Source organism: Cuculus canorus, chromosome 15, assembly GCF_017976375.1.
Source record: "Cuculus canorus isolate bCucCan1 chromosome 15, bCucCan1.pri, whole genome shotgun sequence".
NCBI classification, from domain to species: Eukaryota; Metazoa; Chordata; class Aves; order Cuculiformes; family Cuculidae; genus Cuculus; species Cuculus canorus.
Genome location: NC_071415.1, coordinates 4,720,494 through 4,742,740, shown reverse-complemented (window position 1 = coordinate 4,742,740; position 22,247 = coordinate 4,720,494). Strand labels below are relative to the sequence as shown.

The 22,247-nt window shown below is 37.8% G+C and overlaps 1 protein-coding gene across 31 annotated transcripts in view; it reads right to left on the bottom strand.

Moving 5' to 3' along the window:
• The window catches only part of RBFOX1 (RNA binding fox-1 homolog 1), a 1,213,941-nt gene that overhangs the window by 442,427 nt on the left and 749,267 nt on the right, over window positions 1–22,247 (bottom strand). The gene's annotated exons all lie outside the window — the stretch shown is intronic.

Below are 22,247 nucleotides of genomic sequence, written 5' to 3'. Positions count from 1 at the left end.
AATGTTACGTTCAGTTACTGACTACAATGTTTTCTTGATCGACTTCACTCCTGATACAAGGGTTCAGATACCTTTAGGAAAAAAAAGGTATATGAAAAAATCCTATTAAAAAAAAATAAAATAGTTTTCCACTATTGAAAACTAAAGATCTGGAGATCTGAACTATATTTGAATTCCTTCCTTTCTTTATAAGTGCTACTCAAAAACTAGAGGTGAGACCACAAGGCGGTGGTTGTTTTAAATAGGTGATAACTGCAGAAATTTCCTGAAAATATTGCTGGGCAATAATGCATTACAGAAAATTATTTATAGTGAAGTTTAGATATTGGCTACAAGCCATTTTGAGATGTCCTTATCTATATATCACACCTAGATGCAGCATTCTTACAGCTAGATATTTATGAAGACAATTTAAAGACTGCCCTGAATAACACTAAGTGAAGATTTTGCACTGATAGAAGTACACCCTTTAACTGACTGCATTTATCACAAGAATAACACCGTGATTTAACATGATCAGCTTTAAATTACAATGTTCCCACAGTATATGTAGATAAACCAGGACCATTAATTCAGATTTTCCAAACTACCAGACACTTGCATCTGGTAAAAAAAAAAGGGGGGGGGGGTGTCTAAAGAACTATTGAAACTGTGTTTACCCAATTTAGCAATATAAAACTACGCAGTTAAAAATGCCTTGATGGGCACAGATCTAAAATGAACCTTTAATACAAACAGCAAAATCCCCATCTCTGCAGTAATGACTTATTTGATGCATATTTGCCTCTACTTAGACCAATTACATCATTAATAACGCTTTCTATAAGCCAGTCTGTTAATTTAAAAATACCAAGTAATATATTGGTTGCTTTCTTCCTTTAGCTGTTTATCATTTGGAAAAATGAAATATATTATAATGAAAAATTTAAATCATAAATAGAAGCAAACATTTATTTTAAGTTTTCAAATGTCAGTCAACACATGCCCCGTCTATGCAAGAAATAATTAAAAAAAAAAAAAGGCCATATCTATTTTTAGTGTTTTACTACCAACATTCTGAGAGGTATAACCATGACTTCAGGGAGACAGACCTTACTGACATATCTGTGAGAATATTTTGGTTCCTAGAAATCCCTGGGGACGTTATCTGCAATCCTAACAGGAATTATTAGATTCCACTATGGACATAGAGCCGTGACACGCTCTAGAGCTGGTGCACGTTCCACACGCCTGATCCTCAGACACAGGGTAGCTTCAGAGTTCAATCATCTTTCTTCAGAAGGTATGATTCAGAAGGATGGTAGCCCTGAGGCTCCCAAAAGAATCTGCAAGCCTTCTGCACCCCTCAGGGATTTGGGAAAACACAAAATTCAACTTAAACCACTTTAATTTATCCAAAGTCCTTAATTTTGCATTCATTTTTAGGCACGCAGTTAGCGTTAGCACTTAGCAGTACTTGCTTTGATATCAGTTTAAGAATTCAAATCATAAACCCCAGACTATTAAAATAAGGAAATCATTAACTTGACTACTACCATCGAGACTAAAACTCACAAATAAGATTGTCCAAATGGCAAAGAGATTCAGAGAACACGCTGGACAGGCAGCAGGACGTGGCAGCGATAGTTGAAGGTACAGACTAACCCTTCCGCAATCTGAATGTGATATTCAAGGTGGCCAAGAACAACTCAATGAGAATTAGTTCAGCTCCAGATCCTAAAAGTGATGCTAAGAGCACACAGACACCACGGACACAAGGAACCAACCCCGGGTAGGAAAATCCTGACACGCCTTCAGGCAGCGGCGCAAACAGCGGAGGGGCTCGACGAGGAAAACAGTCTTGGGACGACACAGCAAAAGCGTTGCACACTCCCAGATGTTGTGATTTCCTCCCTCCGAGTGACAATAATGGCACTTTGTGCAGGTCAGCAGGTGGCCCGTGCTTCCCCGCAGCTTGGGAGGGCGGACGGCTTTGGAACACCCAGGGAAAAGGCAGAACAAACCAGACCTGGCACAGATGGACAACTGCATTGCCAAGAATGATTTCTTCTATTCATATAATGCTTTTTTCAAAATAAAAATACTAACCGATGCTCTAACACACAGGATCTTCCATGGCTACAGACCGAATTGCATGACTGGCAAACGCAGGCTGACGCGGCCACGCCACCTTCAAGAGTTGGAGCTACTGAGAATGTTTCCATGCCCCTGATCCAAATTCAAAGTGTTCTCAGTCATCCTGGGGACCATTTGCTTTTTATATATTCTAATTATGACTTTAAATGACATTATTATTGCCAAATGGCAACCTGGAAACCTCAGAGTGAATTAAAACTATAAACAGGTGTGGGTCAGACAATCGACAGCAGATGGGTAAAACCACTTATTCAAAAGCATTTTTGTTTCATTTGATTTACTTCACAGTTTACCTTCTTGGAGAAGAATGCGTATCATTCAGAGGATAGAAGAAAGTCATAAATACCCAGATACACAACAAATATTCACTTTTTTCTCTTTTTTTGAAGTAGCTGCTCCTATAATTTTGTAGTCAGAAATTTAGTGATGCTCATTAAAAGTTATGTTTTTATATTATCTGAACACATCCTAAATGCTTTCAATTATTGTTCTTGATTATACATCTTTTGTATTAAGGAATGATAAGCTTAATTATTGACAGAACCACAAGATCTTTCTGCTTAAACATTTAATATTTTTAAACATTAAATCTATGTTTTATTTGGACAGTGCGATGTGCTAAACCAGTGGAATCTATGAAATATTGAAATTCTTAACAACCCTATCGGATACGTAGCTTTCTAATACACCCAAATAATCAAAACATAGAACTGAGCTAGCTTTGTTGCTAAAAGACAAATCTGGCCCCCAAACGACTAGAAAATCACAGCATCCATATTTAATAAGATGCTATAGCAGAAATATAGCACACATACTGTACTTCTATAGGAAAGCAATATTCATTCTTTTACAGATTATTACTTAATAAATATTTCAGAAACTGGAAGTGGAAAAAAAAATTAGAATAGCATACACTGTGCTCTTGATAGTTTAAAAGCACTTTTGTTTTCTGACCGAAGATAAAACTTTATGTTGGTTTTATTTCTGACGCATTTTAATGCCGTTATGGGTTTGAAATTCATCCTTCCATCAGTTTGAGAGGATGAAGTTATTTGATGTTGTGCTAGTGTCCACTAAAAACTTAAGAGTCATCTTACATTAGCACGTACGGAGAGCTGATACTTTTTTATTGTCATTGTTCCAGATGCTTTGGATATTTCTCTGTAAATAAGACAACTTACCAGATGGTAGCAAGAATGAATTGCCAGGCACGCTCACAAATTCCCCCTTCCGAAAGTCAAGGGAACTGGCGGCTGGGCTGTCATTGTTCTCACTTACATACGGTAAAGCAAAGAGCTATCCAAGAAACAAAAAAAACCCATTACTCCCAGCAGTGTGGTTTTCCAGTCAATTTGTGTAGCTCTGCAAGCATCCCTAAATTAATCATAACAGACAGTGGGCTGAGTTAATGCAGCTCTTGAGCTCAGACCTAACTGTCAGTGAGGATACAACGATATAAAGGACTCAGCGTGAGTGCGAAAAGGGATTCACGTCACCTCTTGGGGGTATATGGCCCAGGAAGCATCCATGGATGTGATGGGATTCTGTCACCAGAGTGTGGGAACAACCGAAAGTGGCAAAGACCCTCTCGGACCAGAAACTTGAATCACTGAGAGGAACTCAACATTTATGAAGTCTGGTTAAAGCAACCACCATATAAACAGTAACCAAAGGATTCACAAAAGACGGCAGAGGAACGAGAGGCTTAAGGAACAACAGGCTGAGAGAGTTGGCGTTGTTCAGCCTGGAGAAGAGAAGGCTCCCAGGAGACCTTAGAGCGACCCTCCAGTACCTGAAGGGGCTCCAAGAAAGCTGAGGAGGGACTGTTCACAAAGGCTTGTGGGGATAGGATGAGGGGGAACGGGGCAGATTTAGACTGGACATAAGGAGGAATTTCTTCACCATGGGGGTGGGGAGGCCCTGGCCCAGGTTGCCCAGGGAAGCTGTGGCTGCCCCATCCCTGGAGGTGTTCAAGGCCAGGCTGGATGGGGATTTGAGCCCCTGATCCAGTGGAGGTGTCCCTGCCCATGGCAGCGGCGGGGGGGGGTGGAACTGGGTGATCTTTAAGGTCTCTTTGAACCCAAACTATTCTATGATTCTATGACTTGACTAAAGCGTGAAGAGGGCTGCGCTCCAAGGCGGGGAGTGCAGCCAGGAGGGGGCTGCATCACGGGGTGCAGAGCCACACAGGATGAGGGTCCCTGGGGGCGGGAAGCAGTGGGGGTACATGTAAAGCGAGAGCCCACCACCTCCCACTGGAGAGGAACCAGCACTGCCGGGGGGGCTGTAACACCCTCGGCTGGATGAGGCGCGGGCTGTACCGGTGAAGGAGAGCGTGGGCAAGCGGCGTGAGGGGTCTTCTGGCATTATAGAGGGTGTTTAAAACTCTGTAGGATTTTATTAATGTTTTGTAAGTGACTAGTGTTCCATTTGCTCTGTTGTGTTACTGATATTGACCCTGAATGTATACTTCACTGATTGTCAGATAATTATGTTTTGTTAAATCACAAAAGAGCTTTGATTCTATTTGATCTAAAACAAGTGAACTGAGCCATTTTTTGGCAAGTCGGTGCATTCACAGATGTACTCACATACGAGGAGAGGTGTGAGAGCATCTCTGAAGGGTTGGTGGAATAGGCATAGCAGAAGAGAAGTCCCCTATGGTGACAGTTATGTTAATTCCTTATTTTCTTTCAAAAAATTCTCTCCTTCAGCGTTATGAATCTTACAAATTAAAATAAGAACTGGACTCAGCACTCCAGCTGTCGTCTCAATGATGCTGAGAGAAACAAAGGCTCACATCCCTCGACCTGCTGGCAGCAGCTGCCCTCATGCAGCGCAGGATGCCGCTGGCGCCTCTGCAGCAGGGGCGCGCTGCACGGTCACCTTCAACCTGGAGCCCACACGAAACCCCAGGACGTTTACTGCAAAGTGGCTTTCTGCTCTTCATCATCCTCCAGGTCCAGCCGTTCAGACAGGTTTTGATCCACACAATAAAGTGCAACAAAGGCCTTCGTCTGCTATACATTTGAAGACATTACCAAGGGAGATATTCTCCCAAAGGCAGATGAAATAGAAAATTGGGATCATTGAGAACTGACAAATCTCTTAAAAGATCAAACCAGGGGTTGTTTGTTTGTTTGGGGGATGAGTTGGCTTTTTAAGTGTAGATTTGGGGATATGAAAGGGATTAAAGATCACACTATTACTGCAGTTTTGCCAAGAAGAGCATAACTAAATGTCTGCTTAAAACTGCAGACAAATTGCAGAGGTGGACAGAACATACTACTTGAACACTGGAACAGGTCAAAACTACCATGGTTACTCGATCCGTTTCTGAAGCTAAAGAGGATTTTTGAAGCTGTCAGAAATCTGATTTTAGATCTCTTCTAAAGGATGAAATAAATAATTACATAAATAAAGTTACACCTGAAGCCAGAAAGAGATGCTGGGTCTCCAAAGAGGACTCAGTCCCTTAAGGAAGAAACACAGTAAATCCCAAAGGCCCAAACGAGTCTCAAGAGGGAATATTCACCTTCCTAGGATCAAAAAAAAAAAATGTTGAAGTAGCTTACATCTAGCCAGGAGAAAGATTTTGTCCTCAGGCACATCAAGCAGAAAGATGAGTTTAGTACCCATGGAAAGTGTTTCATAATATAAACTATTTCTCGGTGTTAAAGAACAAAACTAAACCAAACCCTGCCACAGGTTTGTACTCCAAACCACTTTTACATCATATGACAAAAGGAATCACATCACCGTCTCCCTCAACAGGTGAATGAGCAACACGGCTGTGAGGCAGCAGTGAGAGAGAGGACGGGAAACGAAGAGACTGAATATGTGCTCTCATCTTAATGAGTTGTTAATTCATATCTTCTAGCCAGGGCCTTTTATTAGAGACTGTAAATCTCAGACAGACAAGGAGTCATGAGATTTTGAAATTGCCTTGTAAATTAGTTACTGGTAATGAAACCATTTAGGTTTTGAAGGGATAGGATTGTGAGGGCTTTCCACGTTGAAATAATTATTGAACATTACTGAACCAAATAATTGAACTATGCTGTGTAAAAACTCTCATAATAATATTCACACTATTTCCTTTTCTTCTTTTTTTTTTTCAATTTCTACATTATAAGACTTTTTATTGATAATGTGAAGGTAAAAATATGACGGTCACAGGCAACATTACATTCATTGTTTCAAGTTATATAAAAGATGTAGTAAGTGATATATAGTACAAGAGCGATTCACCTTCACCATATAATCTACCAAGAGTCTTACATGTCAGAAAATTTAAAAGTATGCCCAGATAGGGCATATTTTAAAAACCTGAAGATAGACACAGATTTTAAATTAAACTTAGAACAGATGAAGTAATGAAAATTCAAAGCCATGTTAGATGCTTTATCGGTGCCATCTCAAATTAGACTTCAGACTCCAGATAGTATTTTTGTTATTAGTGCTCACGAAGGAGGACTATAAACATCCAGCTTAATGTGGAAAAAGTATTCTTCAGCTAGTCTATCCTTATTAGGGTTTTTTTTAACTGCTGTTTGGACAAAAAGAGGTTGGGAGGGGGTGCTTTGGATTGGATTTTAATAGATTTTGTTCTTCTTGATAATGTTTTCTCTTTAAAAAATAAGTTATATGATTTACCTATAAAGGAATTCCCACGCTGATCTCAAAAATACATGTGGTGAAGAACTAGACTAGACTAGAATCAGCAGCATTTCTTTGTTGTGAAACTTAGTTCCAATCCCACTGTTGAGCCCTACCTTCTTCTATGCTCTCCCATAGAAGAGCACTGTCTGGATCTGAACTACACTCAGCTGAACTTTCCTGGAGACGTAAATGTCTATATTGAAAAATCTAAAGAGGATCTGCAATTATATAAGCACTCAGAGTTGACAGTATCTTAAGTCTCTGAGCTCAAATGATGCAAAAAGATCCTAACACTGAAATGAAAAAAAACCCTAATTTTTTATACTCACTGTTTAAACACATAAATGGGACACAAAACCTCATCTCCCACCCCCCCTCTGCCACTTGGGGTGAGGGAGGAGGTAGATATTGAGAAAGAAAGTTACGGCTGGGAAGAAAGCAGGCTGAGGGGAGGTATTCCTATTTTAGTCTTTCTCACCATCAACTCAAATTTTAATTGGCAATAAATGCAATTAATTTTCACCAAGCTGAGTCTGTTTGATCACCGATAAGTGATCTTCCTGTCCTTATCAGGACCGATGAACTTTTTCGTCTCATTTTCTGCCCCTGTCCTGTTGACCAGGTGCAGCGGGCGAGCAGCTGGGTCTGGCAGCCAGCAAAGGTCAGCCCACCGTCGCCTGAGAGTTAGGAATTCCGTACCCCCTTCCCAAAGAAATTCTGTTACACGACTTCAATTATCTTATCTGTAAATATTGATTTTGCATGTAGTAGGATATTCATAAAATTAACAATGATAAAAGAAACACGCAGATCATTTAGGAAAAAATGCCAAGAAGTTCAATACCTCTGACAAACATTGGATTTGATCTTTAACTCCTAAGAAGCTCTTCTTTTAAGGGAAGAAAAGAAAATCAAATGAAAAATCAACATTGAAAGAATCTAATTTTAGATAATTTTGCTCTGACACTCCTGGGGAAAAAAAATATCTTTTCTGTCTGTACACAAATCCACTTCTTCACTGTAAAAGCATAATGAAAGCAGCTACCCTAACACAAAACCTCCCTCTCATCCCGTGAATCCTTAATAAAAATAATCCTCCTCCCTAATATTTGAAGATAGCTTTTTGAGTATCTAATTACACTCTAGTGAATTCCTGACACAGAAGCATGGCACAGATTTCCCCCATCTGTTAGCATGAGATAAGTTCTGATTTGATATGATAAGAGGTTTTCTCATGTTCATAAAACAAAGGTTAGTACTGTGTTCACAGCTTGAAACACAATTTCTAAATGTGAATTACCAGGAATATTATTTACCTGTTTTCAGAGCTCCAAGCTAGAGGCTGACATTTATATATCAAAAGACTACAGTGAGCAAATATGGAATGACTACAATAAATAAATTATTTCTACAGGTTAGAAAAATAATTCTGAAGGAGATTATGTACTACGTAAATCTAGTTAAGGACCATTAAAAACAGGTTTTGACATTTAATCCGTTATTTTTTCCAGAAATATTTTAATGGAGCATTATGGCAAGTCTACGTTACAGAGCGCCTTACCCAACTGCGTATGAATATTTGAAGTTATTCTGATATCAGACCAGGGATTTGATGTGACAGCAGAGCTGAGTTTGTTGACATCTTGACACATTCCTTTTTTACGTTCATTTTTCCTCACTTAATCTGATAAGAGAAAGAATAAATTCAAAGAATATCTCCCTGTTAGATTTTTAATACAACCCTCACCATCTAAAACTGCTTGAGTGACGCTTCAAACTTCAAAACGGTATTACAAGACTACAAAGATTTCTCAGATAAACTCTACTGCAATGGAGCCGATCTGTCTGGGTAGGTTATTCTTCTCAGTAATACCAAAGGAACTTAATCTTGAATGACTTATTCACAATTTTCAAGTACTTTTACCATGAAGATGAAAAATTTATTTACTAACAGATTTATTTTATGTTCTCATTTTATTATAAATAACTGGGTATGTAAATCTAATCTGTCAAAAGCAATTTTTATTGACTATAAATTTCAAGATGATTTATAGTTATATATACTCATCATTATTATACTGCTTGTGTTCAGACTTTTCAAAAGCAGAAGGTGCATTTCTCTTGGAAGACATACAGAACTAGAGTTTCACATTAGTAAAATTAAACTCATGTGTTTGTAATGTTGTGATATAAACCCACCTCCTAAAAACTGTACACCTGAAACAAAGTAGCACAAAAAAGAACAAAGAGAATGACAGAATGATAGAATCACCAGGTTGGAAAGGACCCACTGGATCATCGAGTCCACCCATTCCTAACGCTCCCTAAACCGTGTCCCTCAGCAACAGGCTAAAACAGGTTTAATGGCATATTTTTCTTAAAGTATTAACTTCAGGTAAAGACCAAAAAGGCAAGATTTCAACAAAAACCCAGAGAAAGGTTTGTTGAAGAAACTTTGACACCTTTGCTCCACAGTCACAAAACAATCAGAGAAATGAAGCTGTTTTTACGACAAAGGTGACTTTTAACTGCATCACAGCCCACAAATGCAAGCTTAGCATTTACTTAACTTCTCTTCAAATAACAGCTCTGTCAATGGCATAAGCAGCCAGCAGCCAATAACACCGAGAAGGGAACTGTCAGCTGTGATTTCATCACTGTTTGGAGAAGCCCAGAAAGACTACAGTCTCTTAACAGAATCAATAGGCAGCTAATGAGCACTTCAAGGCATGAAGGGCTTGAGCCAGGTAAGGAAATCCACTGAGGAAAGTACTTCAGCAGTTAAGTAAAACTCTGAAAAACATGTTTAAGTCTCATTTATCCTACGGGGATACGAATACAGGCTTAAAGCTGCTTGATTTTCTGCATAAGCAATGATTAAATATAATTCTAAATTCCGAACGACGAGCTGCTTAGCTTAGAAGGTGTTTAAAGTAGTGCACATTATCTGAAATTGTAAAATCCTGCCGAACTTCTGGCCACCTCCAAATATTACAGAAAACCAATGGAAGCGAAAGGATCATCCCACTAAATGTGTATTTAAAATCACAATTCATATCTCAATTTTTTTTTTCACATCAGCTCATACCATAAATGCATTCAACTCAAAGAATGGTTCTGTAAAATCAGAATTATACCCCTGGTATTCTGGGGTATCATATTCATTTTCCTCCAAAGATTTCTTTAGCAAAAGTGTTTGCAAGTTGAAAGTTGTTTGATTTAACTTCGAGCTCAATCTTAACCTGGGATTTGAAAGGTATTCTCCTCCTTTTTGCCCCTCACTGACTGTAGTAAAGATATTTTCCCTAAGCTGGATTTGATCCCTGGTGTAACTTCATTTCTAAACTAAACTCTCAGATCCACTACTACGGAGTTATACCATTTAATGGGGTGGCTCTAATGCAATTAACTGGTCCACAGAAAGAACCTGCGGGACAGATAAACCAAAAATCTAGCAATATGAACAACTAAGTATTGAACTGAGCTTTAAAGAAAAATAGTGGATTATCTGCTTTTGACTTTTTCCAATAAAAATGTGATGCCCTTCTGGGATATTTGTGCCATACAAGCTTAGATTATTGCAGCACACATAGCAGTCACAAAGCCAAACAAGATGAGTATTTTTTTACCTTAAATTATACTTGTGAATTAAAATAACACAATTTCTTTCTGGATAAATTTAAAGTCTAACCAAGTCTGTTCTTTAAGGACTATTTCTGTTTTGTTCCCCTATTTGCAAGGCAGTCAGTCTTGTTTCTTGAAGTACAGAAGGAAACGGTTACTCTGATCATCCTCCAAGTCATTTTCTGTCCTGCCAACACGCAAGCCAGGAAGCTTTGTTTTTTTGGTTTTTTTTTTTTTCTCTTATATCTGTGTACATATTCTTGCAGTGTTCCCACATCTTTCCTATTTTTGCTATTTCTCTTCCACATACTTTAACAAGTCCTTCCCCAGACTCTAAGGCTGCGGTCTGGCAGGTTCCGTATCTACCGTAAGGATTCTTTGTACCAGATCCGCACCACAATGATAACGACGTAAAGTACCGCTTTTGTATAACCCTGTTCTGCTTCAGATTTGTTCAAAGTAACTTTGCATTGACAGGTAATACAGCAGCTCAGGTATCATCTGTCCGTACCACTCTACCTTTATGCTATGTCATGCATTGTCTCTCTGAAAATAAAGCTGAAAAAAAGAGCATGAACTGGCGTAAAACAATATCAAAGCTCCAAGTTAACTTATTAAAAACACAGTTATTTTATTGAGTCTGATTCAGATCAAACCCATAATTCTCACTCATCCATCTATGTGCAACATCGTTGATCAGGGACTCGCATCACAAGAGCGTCGTCAGACCACTGTCCTTGTTAAACAGAATTATTACTCTGGATAATCAAGATAAATGTGGTAAATTGGCTCAGCAGGTACCACAAGCAATGAAAAGTTACTCATTGTATAATAACTTACGAATAAAGTTTTCCAACCTTACTAATTCTTAAACTGTCATAAACAAAATAAACAAAAACCACAGAGAAGTACAAGGTAACCTCAGTGGCACGAGCTCATAAATTTTCATCTTATACACCAACTATTTGGACACTATTTTCTCACAGTTCACAGTATCAAAGACAGGATTTCTTCTATTTGCTTTTGGCTTACATTTACGCAGAAGACCATCTTCCACTCTGAGCTAAGAAAAGAAAGTGGCTGTATCCCAGCTTTCAAGCACTGGCAAGCTATCATTCTTGTGAAATAAAAGGAAACTGCAAAAATACGTCAAAGAAACTCTAATGGCTTAAAATTTATTAGGCTTTACCAGGAAGTCTATCACCAGTTGCTACACATTTATCATACTGAACACTAATCTTATCTATCAGCTATTTTATGCAAAAAATAAACGCTGCTGGAAAACAAAAGTGTACAAATTGCACTCCATGTTCCTTTCCTTTTAAAGATCTACCAAAGCGTGTAAGGTTAGTGAAAGGTAAATATTTACCCTATTTTATTTTATTAGGCTCTAGAGACCTATGAAGGAGAGTCTTGGCACTGCTGAATTCTCTTCATAAGGCAGTATTCCCACATATCAAGATCTGGGAGATGCCCACTGGTAGGAGGGACTGTGGTTCTGTTACTCCCCGGCACACGGTGCAGCCGCCGGTCGGCAGCTGAGCCGCGCTGCAGTCCCCGTCAGAACTCTATCAGATCTATCAGTCTCTCTATCACTCTCTCAGAAGGCTGTCGGCCTCAATGGCAACTTGCAACGCACCAGTGAGCAACAGCAACAGTCGTCAACGATGCTCAGTGGCAGACCTTCAACATTATGAACTTTAGAGACCATTTATTCAATTATAAATATTTCAAAAAAGGATTGAAATAGAGAGACGGAGCAGTTTGAAGTTCGGGAGTTGGCTAAAGCTGATTGGTACAACAGAAGTCTTCCTGATAACCGTGTGTTTTCTGAGCACATACACAGTAACGATTCTTTTTGCGTCACTCACCAACCACAGAACCGCCTCAGAACTACTTTTTTCAAAGACTCAGACATCCTCACTGTCTCTTCCCTTTCAAATGACAATTGAAATTGGAAAAGACAAATGATTTAACAAAGCAATGACAGGAGACATTGCTAAACATGACAACCTTACAGCTTGTGATTATTTGTGAAATAATAAAATCAAGTAGTATCTCTGAGACAACGGGATGCAGCACTAGGGTTGAGGTTTCCTTCCTAAAAGACTTTATAAACTGAGATTGAAAGAATCTGAAGATTCACACATGGTTAAAATGTATCAATCTCTACCAAAATTTAATGACTCTTTTACGTTTCTTTGTAGCTGAGAATCAAGCAGCATTTCTCAAACTATTAAGTAAATTATATAAAAATTAATTAATTAATTAAATTATATAAAAAATAATTAATTAATTTAACCTTTTTTTTTAGTTCAAAACTACTGAAGTCTTGAAAGATAATGCACGTTAGTCATATTATGTTCCTTGGGAATCTGAAGTTTAATATTCAAAATTACATCTCTTGGTCTGCTCAGAGAAAGCAGCAGTTCCCTTAGACTAAGGGAGAAGGCAACTACATGGAGAAGGTACTGTGAATCTCTCCGATATTAAGCAAATTATAGATTTGAGAGCTTTGTGTGGAAAAAGAAACATCTCCCAACTTACACAAGAACTGTGTCAGAACTCAGAAAAGAATTCAGATCTCCTGAGATCAGTATCTCACTCAGAAGATCTCGCGTCCTTTTCCCTCACGCTACTTTACTTTTAGAGCTTTTCCCTGCTGTGAGGCTTTGGGATTATTATCATCATCATCATCATTATTATCATTATTATTTTAAGAGTTTCATAAAATCCCCAAACCAGAAACCTTTCTCAATATATTTTTTATAATCACATCAACTGTCAATATATTGGTTCTCCAGGAAATGTAGGTACTGGATACACACTGCCACGTATCAACATTTAATATGAATCTCAGTATTTAGAAAGAAATCCACAGTTATTGCTCAGATGTAGAATACATAGTTGTACTTATTTATGATTCTCTTTGGAAACACCACACCTACTGCAAACAGGGTAATTTCTGCTGGTAGTAAATACTTACCTCATTATTTGTGTATTGGTAAACTTTATCTTGATCATTATTGCAGACTTAATAGCTCCTGGGAAGTCAGCAAACATCACTATATTAACTGCAAAAGTACTGCCAGGATACAAAGCTAACAACTTACCTGCTAAAATACCCTTCCCCAAAAAACAAACAAAAGAACTCCCCTAAAACATCTATGGCCAAGATGTAACAAAAGAGGATAATAGAGTCAGTTTTATATGAAAGTAGGGTAGTTCCTTCCATAGTCAGTAGAAGAATACAAGCGCAGAAAGCAAGAAAACTCTTTCATATTGATATTTATATATCTAGATATTAGGACAGAGGAAAGAAGAGAGTAGGAAAGTAAGAACAAGAGAACACTCTTAAATTCAAGAATACCCAAAAATGCATTAAAGGCTTATTCCTGAAGCAATTAATATGGCTCTTTAGACATATATACAATCAGTTTTCACGTTATTAAATAGAGGATGGAGGCTTCAATGTATTACTCCAGGAATATTTTAAAATATTAAGATTTTACCAGCATAAAAATCTCATATTTTAGGTTTCAAGAACGTGCCAATGAAAAAAAACCACTTCAAACTGTGCGAACAAAAGAACTGCTAGTTGCTTCACAGGGAAGTGCTCGTGTACCTCCAAGGAAAAACATTTACCAACCAGGTGGTCACTGAAGGACAAACAAAAAGAATTTAGGTATCTATAAGAAAAAAAAAACAAAAACAAAACAACTGTCAAAAGCAACAAACCAAGGCAGTATAACATCCATTCCACACCTTAAGAGACTAACAATACGAGTAATTAAATGGAAGTGTAGCCATGAACCTATTCAGCCTATGAATCAATCAAGAGCACATGCAAGGCCATCGTTTGTCCACACACTTAGGGTTCAGCTTCCCACTAACACGAAAGCTGCCATCCCTAAAACATGCTCACAATGCAGTTTTTTTGAAGTAAAAAACTAAAGTACATTTTGTTTCCTCAGTTTTTAGGCAACTCCCACCCCTAATGCTGCATCACTGTCCTTGTTTTCAGCTATACTCCTTATTTCTCAAAACCTGCAAGTATTCCTTTTCCAGGTTATGTTTTTCATCCAGTAAAAAGAAAACCAAGCCATTTTTTACTTTTATTCTTCTTCTTACCTTTTGTTTTTGAAACTGAGCGTCTCCTGAAGCTGAATTGTCTCTCTCATTTCTCCAAACTCTATTGCCAAATTGCCCATGCTAGAGTATTTCATGGGATCGACAGACAGGACAAATTTAAGACAACTTTAACACCTTTGCCCGGTATCAATTTGCTCACGAGAGGAATCTGGATTCAGTCCAAGGAAATGTCGATAGATGATTTTTGGCAGGGATAAATTAAACGGAAAAACAAAACATAAAGCAAATCCTGATAGTCAGTAAGGTCGTTTGTTGCGGATAATGTGGTTCCTCACAACTGATGTTTGCAATATATTGGCAGAAGGATATTTACAGCAAAGATTTAATCTACGCTTACAGTATATTCAATACCCAGTGCCTTTCCATCCTATGCTCCTACAGGTCTCTTCATTTGTGGAAAGAAAAAACCTTCAGTGTTATTAATAAACAATGGGAGGGGGGAAAGAGAACAAAATAAATACCTTAAATGTAAGTTTGATAAACCACAACTCTTCCAAGGGGAGTAAAGTTAAATCCAGATTAAGTATATTAGAATATGGCAACACTGACAACCTTGAAATCCATCATGTGTATCACCAAATTGGCCAATATATTTCTTCCAGAAGGGAAGACAGTTCCACTTTCTCAAATACAACGTTGCAGCTACAGTCACAACTTAAACCAAATGCTAACTTGCAGCAAGCAGGAACTCTTGCACATGTTAAACTGCATATGTGTGTGCGTGTGTTTGTGTTACAGATTATGGGTCCTTTTAGAAATAAAGAGAAATTAATAGAATTTAAAATATCTTCCTCTGAATAACGTTGTTGCTAAACACTGATTTTTCAACCCCAAGGCAAGCAGATTCTGAGGCACTTTAAAATCTAATTCCATTATAAATAGATATACTATTTGACTTTCAAAATAAACATGAGAAGTCACCTGTTAAAATTTATATGAAAATTCTGTGCTAATTTGCACCAATAAAATACAATTTAATTAAGCAATTACAGTTATAAATAATCATTTCACACCTGCAATGCAATCAACTAAAGAAACTCCTCATTTGGGAATAGGAGGTGGAGCAGAAGGAGAGCAAATTTACAAAATACACTCATAAAAATCCCTGATATTTTAATCCAAATAAATTTTCCAGGAGACAAAGCAACATAAAACTTCACTGAAAGGATGCATCATGTCTCTGTGAGAAGGTCTTTTCTTCCATGTTAACTCTCTCAACGGTAGATTCTTAACTTCATTTGAACCAAAAAGGGGGAAAGAGTAACAGCATCCCAACAGTTAAAGTAAAGTAAGCACATCAAAATACATGCAATGGGCTTATTAGTTTAGTTTTGACAGGTTGCTAAACGGTAACTCAGAGTGAAGAGCTGGAAACATTCCACAATTAATTACCTCGCTATGCACTGCCTGAGCTCGAGCCCGCAAAAGAACTGCTGACAGTACAAAATTCGCATTCCAGTGCTCCTCCCGCCTCTCCCAATTTACAGGAGAATAGGAAATCATGAACAAGTGATACACTCTGTTAGCTCCTATCATGGAGGGTGAGCTCACATGTAGCCTTCGGGGTATCTTATACAGTTTAATGCTGAAAATAAAAGGTAATGTTCTTGGCAAAGAGCTGGGGGTATTAAATTTGGAAGGCTTGAAGCAGCTTTGAATTGTAGTCAATAAAAAAGAACCAAATAGTAATTTTGTAATTTAACTGTGCTGGTTATGCCCAATGAGTCAGACACTTGTGAAATAAACCGTGTAACTAGAAAAATGGCTTAACTCTTTCTGCAGTTGCAGTGCATTTTCTCCCTTCTTTTTCCTTCTTTTCTTCCTTCCCATGATGTTCCTTTGTTTCAATAATACTATTTGGTTACTCTCTCGGGACAACTCATCATTCAAAGAGAAACTGTGCCTTCTTGAAATAGTTTCTTTTAATTTGTTCTGTGCTGTGGACAACAACGAGCGTGCCAACAGAGCTTGTAAAGATAAATGCCTCACGACTGTTCCAAGCAAATTAAACGGGTGGCTCAGTATTATATTCTGGTCCTCTTGGAAACTCTACGCTCAAGGTGACTTCCCTTCTGAACACTGTTTCTCCCCTACACCACCATCTCAGCTGATGTGTGCAGCCCTATATAAAATAGAAAATAATTAAGATTTTACACAATGCTCTGCTCACTTTCCTTTGTCTCTGGTCAGCTTTACAGAGGCAAAATGGACAACGGTCCCTACCAATTCCTCCAATTCTGTGGCAACTCTGCTGCCAACCTACACAGGTCTTGTGTTCCAGGTGGAATTAAGCTGACGATAAGTAGGCTAAGTAAGACTCTTTTTCTGAAATCCAAAAGCACGTGCAGTTACCAGTTTTTGAACAAAGAAAGGTAAACAAAGAGACCACTGAATTCAGCCAGTATGGCCATTTCCAGCATCGAACCAGGCACGTATTCCAATATCCTGCACTAATAATAAAAGGCATTCCTGTCTAGAAGCAATCATGCCCCACTCTCAGTACCCAGAGGATTAATCTGCCTGCCACTACTTAAAATAAACTTTTTTACAATTTAAACAGGGATTACTTTGGTTTCCATAAAACAAATAAACAAGATATACATTATTAACCACTTCCTTAATTGTAATAATCTTTTATGATTTCTCAAATTACTAAACCATGAAATGTATTCTAAGTACTTCAAGTGATTCCAAGTAGAGGTAAAACTAAATTATTTTTTTAAAAATGTACCCTTATAATTACCTCAAAGTAGTAAATTATACAGATAATCACTGTACTGATTCAGTAATATCATAACAACATTCAGTTTCATTTAGAAAACTATGGAACACTACAAAACCTAGTTTGTTCTCCACTCTTTCACACATTACAACACTGACTTTATGTTCACAGTCTAGATTTTTCGCAGTTTCTTACAAGTAGTTTGATTTTGGTGAAAAAAAAAACAATTAAAATCTATTTCAAAAGAAAAGGAACTTGTTAATAAAGGTAACATAAAAAAAACACCCATAACATTTCAGGTAAATGGATACTTTTAAATAGTGAAATTCTTCAAAATCTGCAGCTGTCTGGATTTTTTTCTGTTTTTTATTTTAAATTATTGGCTTTAAAGGGAACACGAGTTCAACTAAATCTGAAAAATCCTACCTGAAGTATTTAAAAAAGACCGAGATTTTTCCTATAATACACAAAACTACGCATACACAGAAGAACTCCTGCTTCTTCTCTTCCGGCCCCCGAGTCCACAGGAGCAGCAGAATAACAGAACCAGGAATGTAGGGTTGTGTCTTTGAATACAGAAAAGTTGTTTGAATCCGAACGTGTTGAAAAATAGATTAATGTTGGGCAGTTACTCCCGTTACTGTATTATCACACACCAGAGAAGCCCCACCACACCTCCAGTGGTTGTCTTCTTAAAGCAAAGCTCGCAGAACCACTGTGCTGCACGTGGACCGCAGCAGATAAGGTCGCCCACCACCTCGTCCGCTGGACCTTGGAGGCAGACTTGAAATGCCCAGTGAAGCTTTGGCAGAAGATGCACGGGGCTGCTCGGCTCTCCAAGGAGATACCTGGAGAGCAGCAGATTTGTATTTTGGAACTGCAGCACTTCATTTAATCTGCGCTCCACCTGAAACCATCACTGCTGTGTTTCCGCATGAGACGAGAAGGAGGACCCCTGCACTCCCATTATTTAGAAAAATGGGAGTGAGGCGCTTTCAGAGAAAATGATTCCGATGCCTCATTTCAAATAACATATTAACATAGACCTTATTCTTTTATGAGTGAACTTACAATCAGTCTCAAGACATACTTTTTGAAAAGCATTTTCAGAATGCTTAATTTTCTGTTCCTTGAAGTAATCATTTCAAGACTGATAAGTCCCTAAATACTACATTAACTAATACCGTTAATATAGTATACTTTAACCTCCAGAGAAACAAAGCTGAAGGTTTTCACAGTGGGAGAAAAAGTGGAAAAAAAAGAACGCAGCTTTAAGTACAAATTAAGTGATTCGTAGGAGGAAATTTCCCCAATGTTTCAATTATACAAGATACAATTATCAAACACTATTAAAAATTAGGATTACCACGGGAGAAAAAGGTGGATAAAAAAGATGTTTTCTATGTCATTAAATGAGCAACAAATTCTGCCACTGAATAATCTTTGAATAAAGCTATATCTGGAATAGCCAGTGTCATAACTCGGGATCCATCTGGCTAACATAGTTCCATTTACACCTGATTGTGAACACCAGTACACAGGTTCCTTAGCATTAAGCTACTGGATAACACAAACCGGGACATTCTATAGAAGTGTGAGATCTAACAATGGATTGCCGTGAAGACAAGAAAGTCTGCTTTTTAAAGTAGTACACATTTTGCTGGAATAAATGCTAATGCTTATACGGTGAAAGTCTACTATACAAAACAAACTACTCTAAATCAAAATGTTTAAGTGCTTTGGTTCAAGATAAAAAAACAAAAAAAGCTTTGTAAGGGGTGTGCCTGTGGGTGCTCTGTGTCTCCAAGCCAAAAATAACGTGTATTGCTGTTAAGAAACATGATCGTCTTGCTGATGGCACTGACTACTTATTCAAAATATAGGTATATTAACTATTTAGAATCCTGTTTATACTAATACTACATGATATATTTATTCAAGCAAATAAACACAGTTGCTTACATCAAAGCATAAAATCTTAAAATGTCTCTGTTTTGGAAGCAGACAGATAAGACATCAGAATAAATATAATTCCCAGCAGTTTCAGTAGGTGTATCCTCAGATCTTCCTAAAACAAATTAATTCCAGCAATCATAATAGAACAACAACTCCATCATCATCAGTGCTCTCAGTCTGAAGACACTCGACAAGATTTATCCATTCTAAATTCATCTTGCCTATAGGAAAGTCAACATTTTGTGCTGCTTAGCATAAGATTGGGTCAATTTGAAAAGGGTATTTCCATGGGAAATGGGCACCTCTGGTGCTGCAATCCAAGAAGTACATTTATTTCTGAATACCCATCGATGATACTACATTTATAAAATAATGCACACATTTGAAGAGACCAAGAAAACTCCTTATAAAGTAGCAGTCATTTCTCTCTGATTGATTACCTTCAGCATTATTTTGTTACACTTAAAAATAAAACTAAATTATTTATATACTCGGTTGCTAGAAAACATTGCATAGTATTTTTTGTAAGATTTGCCATCCTCAATTTGTTTTCTCTTAATTTAGTAGCTTTAAAGATACTATTACATGTTCTACACTTTTGGTTGTGGTTTTTTTTCCCCCCTCCAGTTCTGTTACTAGAATTTTCCTTGCTTCAAGTGAAAAAGAGGCATCTGAACAAGTTGGTCTGAATCTACTCCATCCATTTTAAATTTTTTGCCCCTTCACTGAACTGACCGACCTTCTCGCTCCCTTCAGATTTGAACCAGCAGCAAATGTCATTACCTTTCAATAAATCCTTTTTCCCACAGGTCACTCCTATTTGAAATGAACACAATCTGTCCCTCGTATCAATTCTTGTCATATTCGGCTAGTCCCGATTCAAAGACAGACATAACAAAGAACGTTCCACTTTGTGTACCAAGAAATTCAGATAAAATACAGAGAAAGAAAATAAGGGTGATCTGTAAGGGAAATGAATAGTAATATGGCAGAACTGCACGGTGCAAAGGAAAGAAGCATGATGTAATACAAGAGGAAGAAGAAGCAGATTATAAGAGACAGAGAATCATTCAGGAGGATGTGGAAATTTTTGAAGACCTTTGCCCTCATGAATCATGTATGGAAGAACCAGTTGAGATTCCAAGGACCGACAAGTAGCAAATAAAATTTCATGGATGGCAATGTTTTCCGAGCCCAAGGATAGTAAGGCTTACCTCACTCTGCAGTTTGCTAAAAGCATTGGCTTGTTTGGGTTTGGAAGAGATGCTTCCAAATATTTTCATTTTTGTTGGCTGCCTCTGGAGCACACTTACATCAAATGTTCTATTCCTATTTTGACAAAGCATTTCCCAGCATCATTTCAGATGCCCCCTATTTATTCTCAAAGATTCATTTTGAAGAAATAGAAAGCAAAGTGAATAAAGTAACTTGTCTAACCTTAAAAAAGCTTTATTTTTACTCAGTAGTCTAAATATTAATTGTGCTTAAAGCATTTCCTTGCACACTTTTCCATATCCCTGCTCTAAGTATTAGCTTCAATTTAACTTCTCTTGGGCAATTGCAACCACGTATAGGAGCTAAGGCTTAAGAGGACAATACCACAAAGTAATACAGTACATTAATTCAAGCATTCTGGCTTGAAAATCATCAAAGAGAGTAATCTGTGTTTTGCTGGACAAATGGTTGTCTTCCCCAAGTCATGACTTAGGTCAACAGCATAAGACTTTCTAGCGTGGCGTAGCCTACTTTTTGAATAAAAAGAGCATTTTCTTGCCAAAGGAGAGTCCTTACTCATACATCGGTGTCACTGTTAGGGCTTTGTGCTGCCATGAGTTCGTTAGCTAACAGGCTGTTATTTGGGAGTATTTTTTTTTTCTCCTATTCCTAACCAAAACAGCCTATGAGTAGAAATTAGACGCAACTAAGAAAAACTTGAAAAAACTATTGTCCCTACCAAAAAACCTTATACAGGGTCTTTTAGTGAATATAGAGGAAGAAGGGACACTTGAGCTAAAAAGTGTAAAAGATTGAAGGCTGAGGAATGTATGAAGAAATACTTGGCAGTAAATCTTGGAGGAACTGTTCACATGTAAAGAACTGAACATACCACAGTGAAGATCTATGCAACATCCTCATACTTGGGCACAGAAAGTTATACAATGTGAGGAGCATCAGATTAAGCAAATCTTACAGGATGTAAGCATTCATATTTCTTTTCAGAAATCTTAGAGAAAAATAGAGCAGCCCTCCCTTGAGCACTACATGATTTAAAATTCTCTGTACCTGAATTATTTGAGACATAAATAATATTTGCTTAGTCCTTAGAGGAGTGCTGCCTGATTAAATAAGAGCATTATAATTATTACGACCAGTTTGAAGAAGTGATCAAAGAACTACCAGCAATCAGCAAATTCTTCTTGACTGGAAACTAAGACTCACACAGTGACACTAGGAAATTACTGACAGAGTTTAAGAAAGAAAAGCAGAGCCCTTGATTTAATAACACAGAATGTGTGGGTTTGGCAAACCAGAATCTGATCTCCCTCTTCTACAAAGGAGAAAGAAGTCAGAAACAAGAGTCGGAAGCTTTGGGGCAAGCAGAGTTCTCATGCTCTTCAGCAACGGATTTATTTTCCTAGAACCTACAGAAGCTTTATACCTCTCAAAATTCCTGTTTTCCTGCAAGCAATACGTGGATAATAATTGTTGCTTGTCTCGAGTGCATCTGTGGGTTGGGGGGTATAAACCAGGGTCCTTAAGGCAGCCATAAGTATTATAATAGTTTTACAACATATGCTAAAATCATGTTGTTAGTTCTGTATCAGTTCAGGTACAGGCTCAGCAGGTTCATTTGTAGGTTATATATATTCACTTCTAAGTAACTATTCTTTAAATCGAGGTTTTTCTGAAATTGACCTCTCATTGCATCAATATCTCATCACGCACTAATTGTTACCAGAAATTCCCAACGTTCCTCTCTGGCTCCCACATCAGA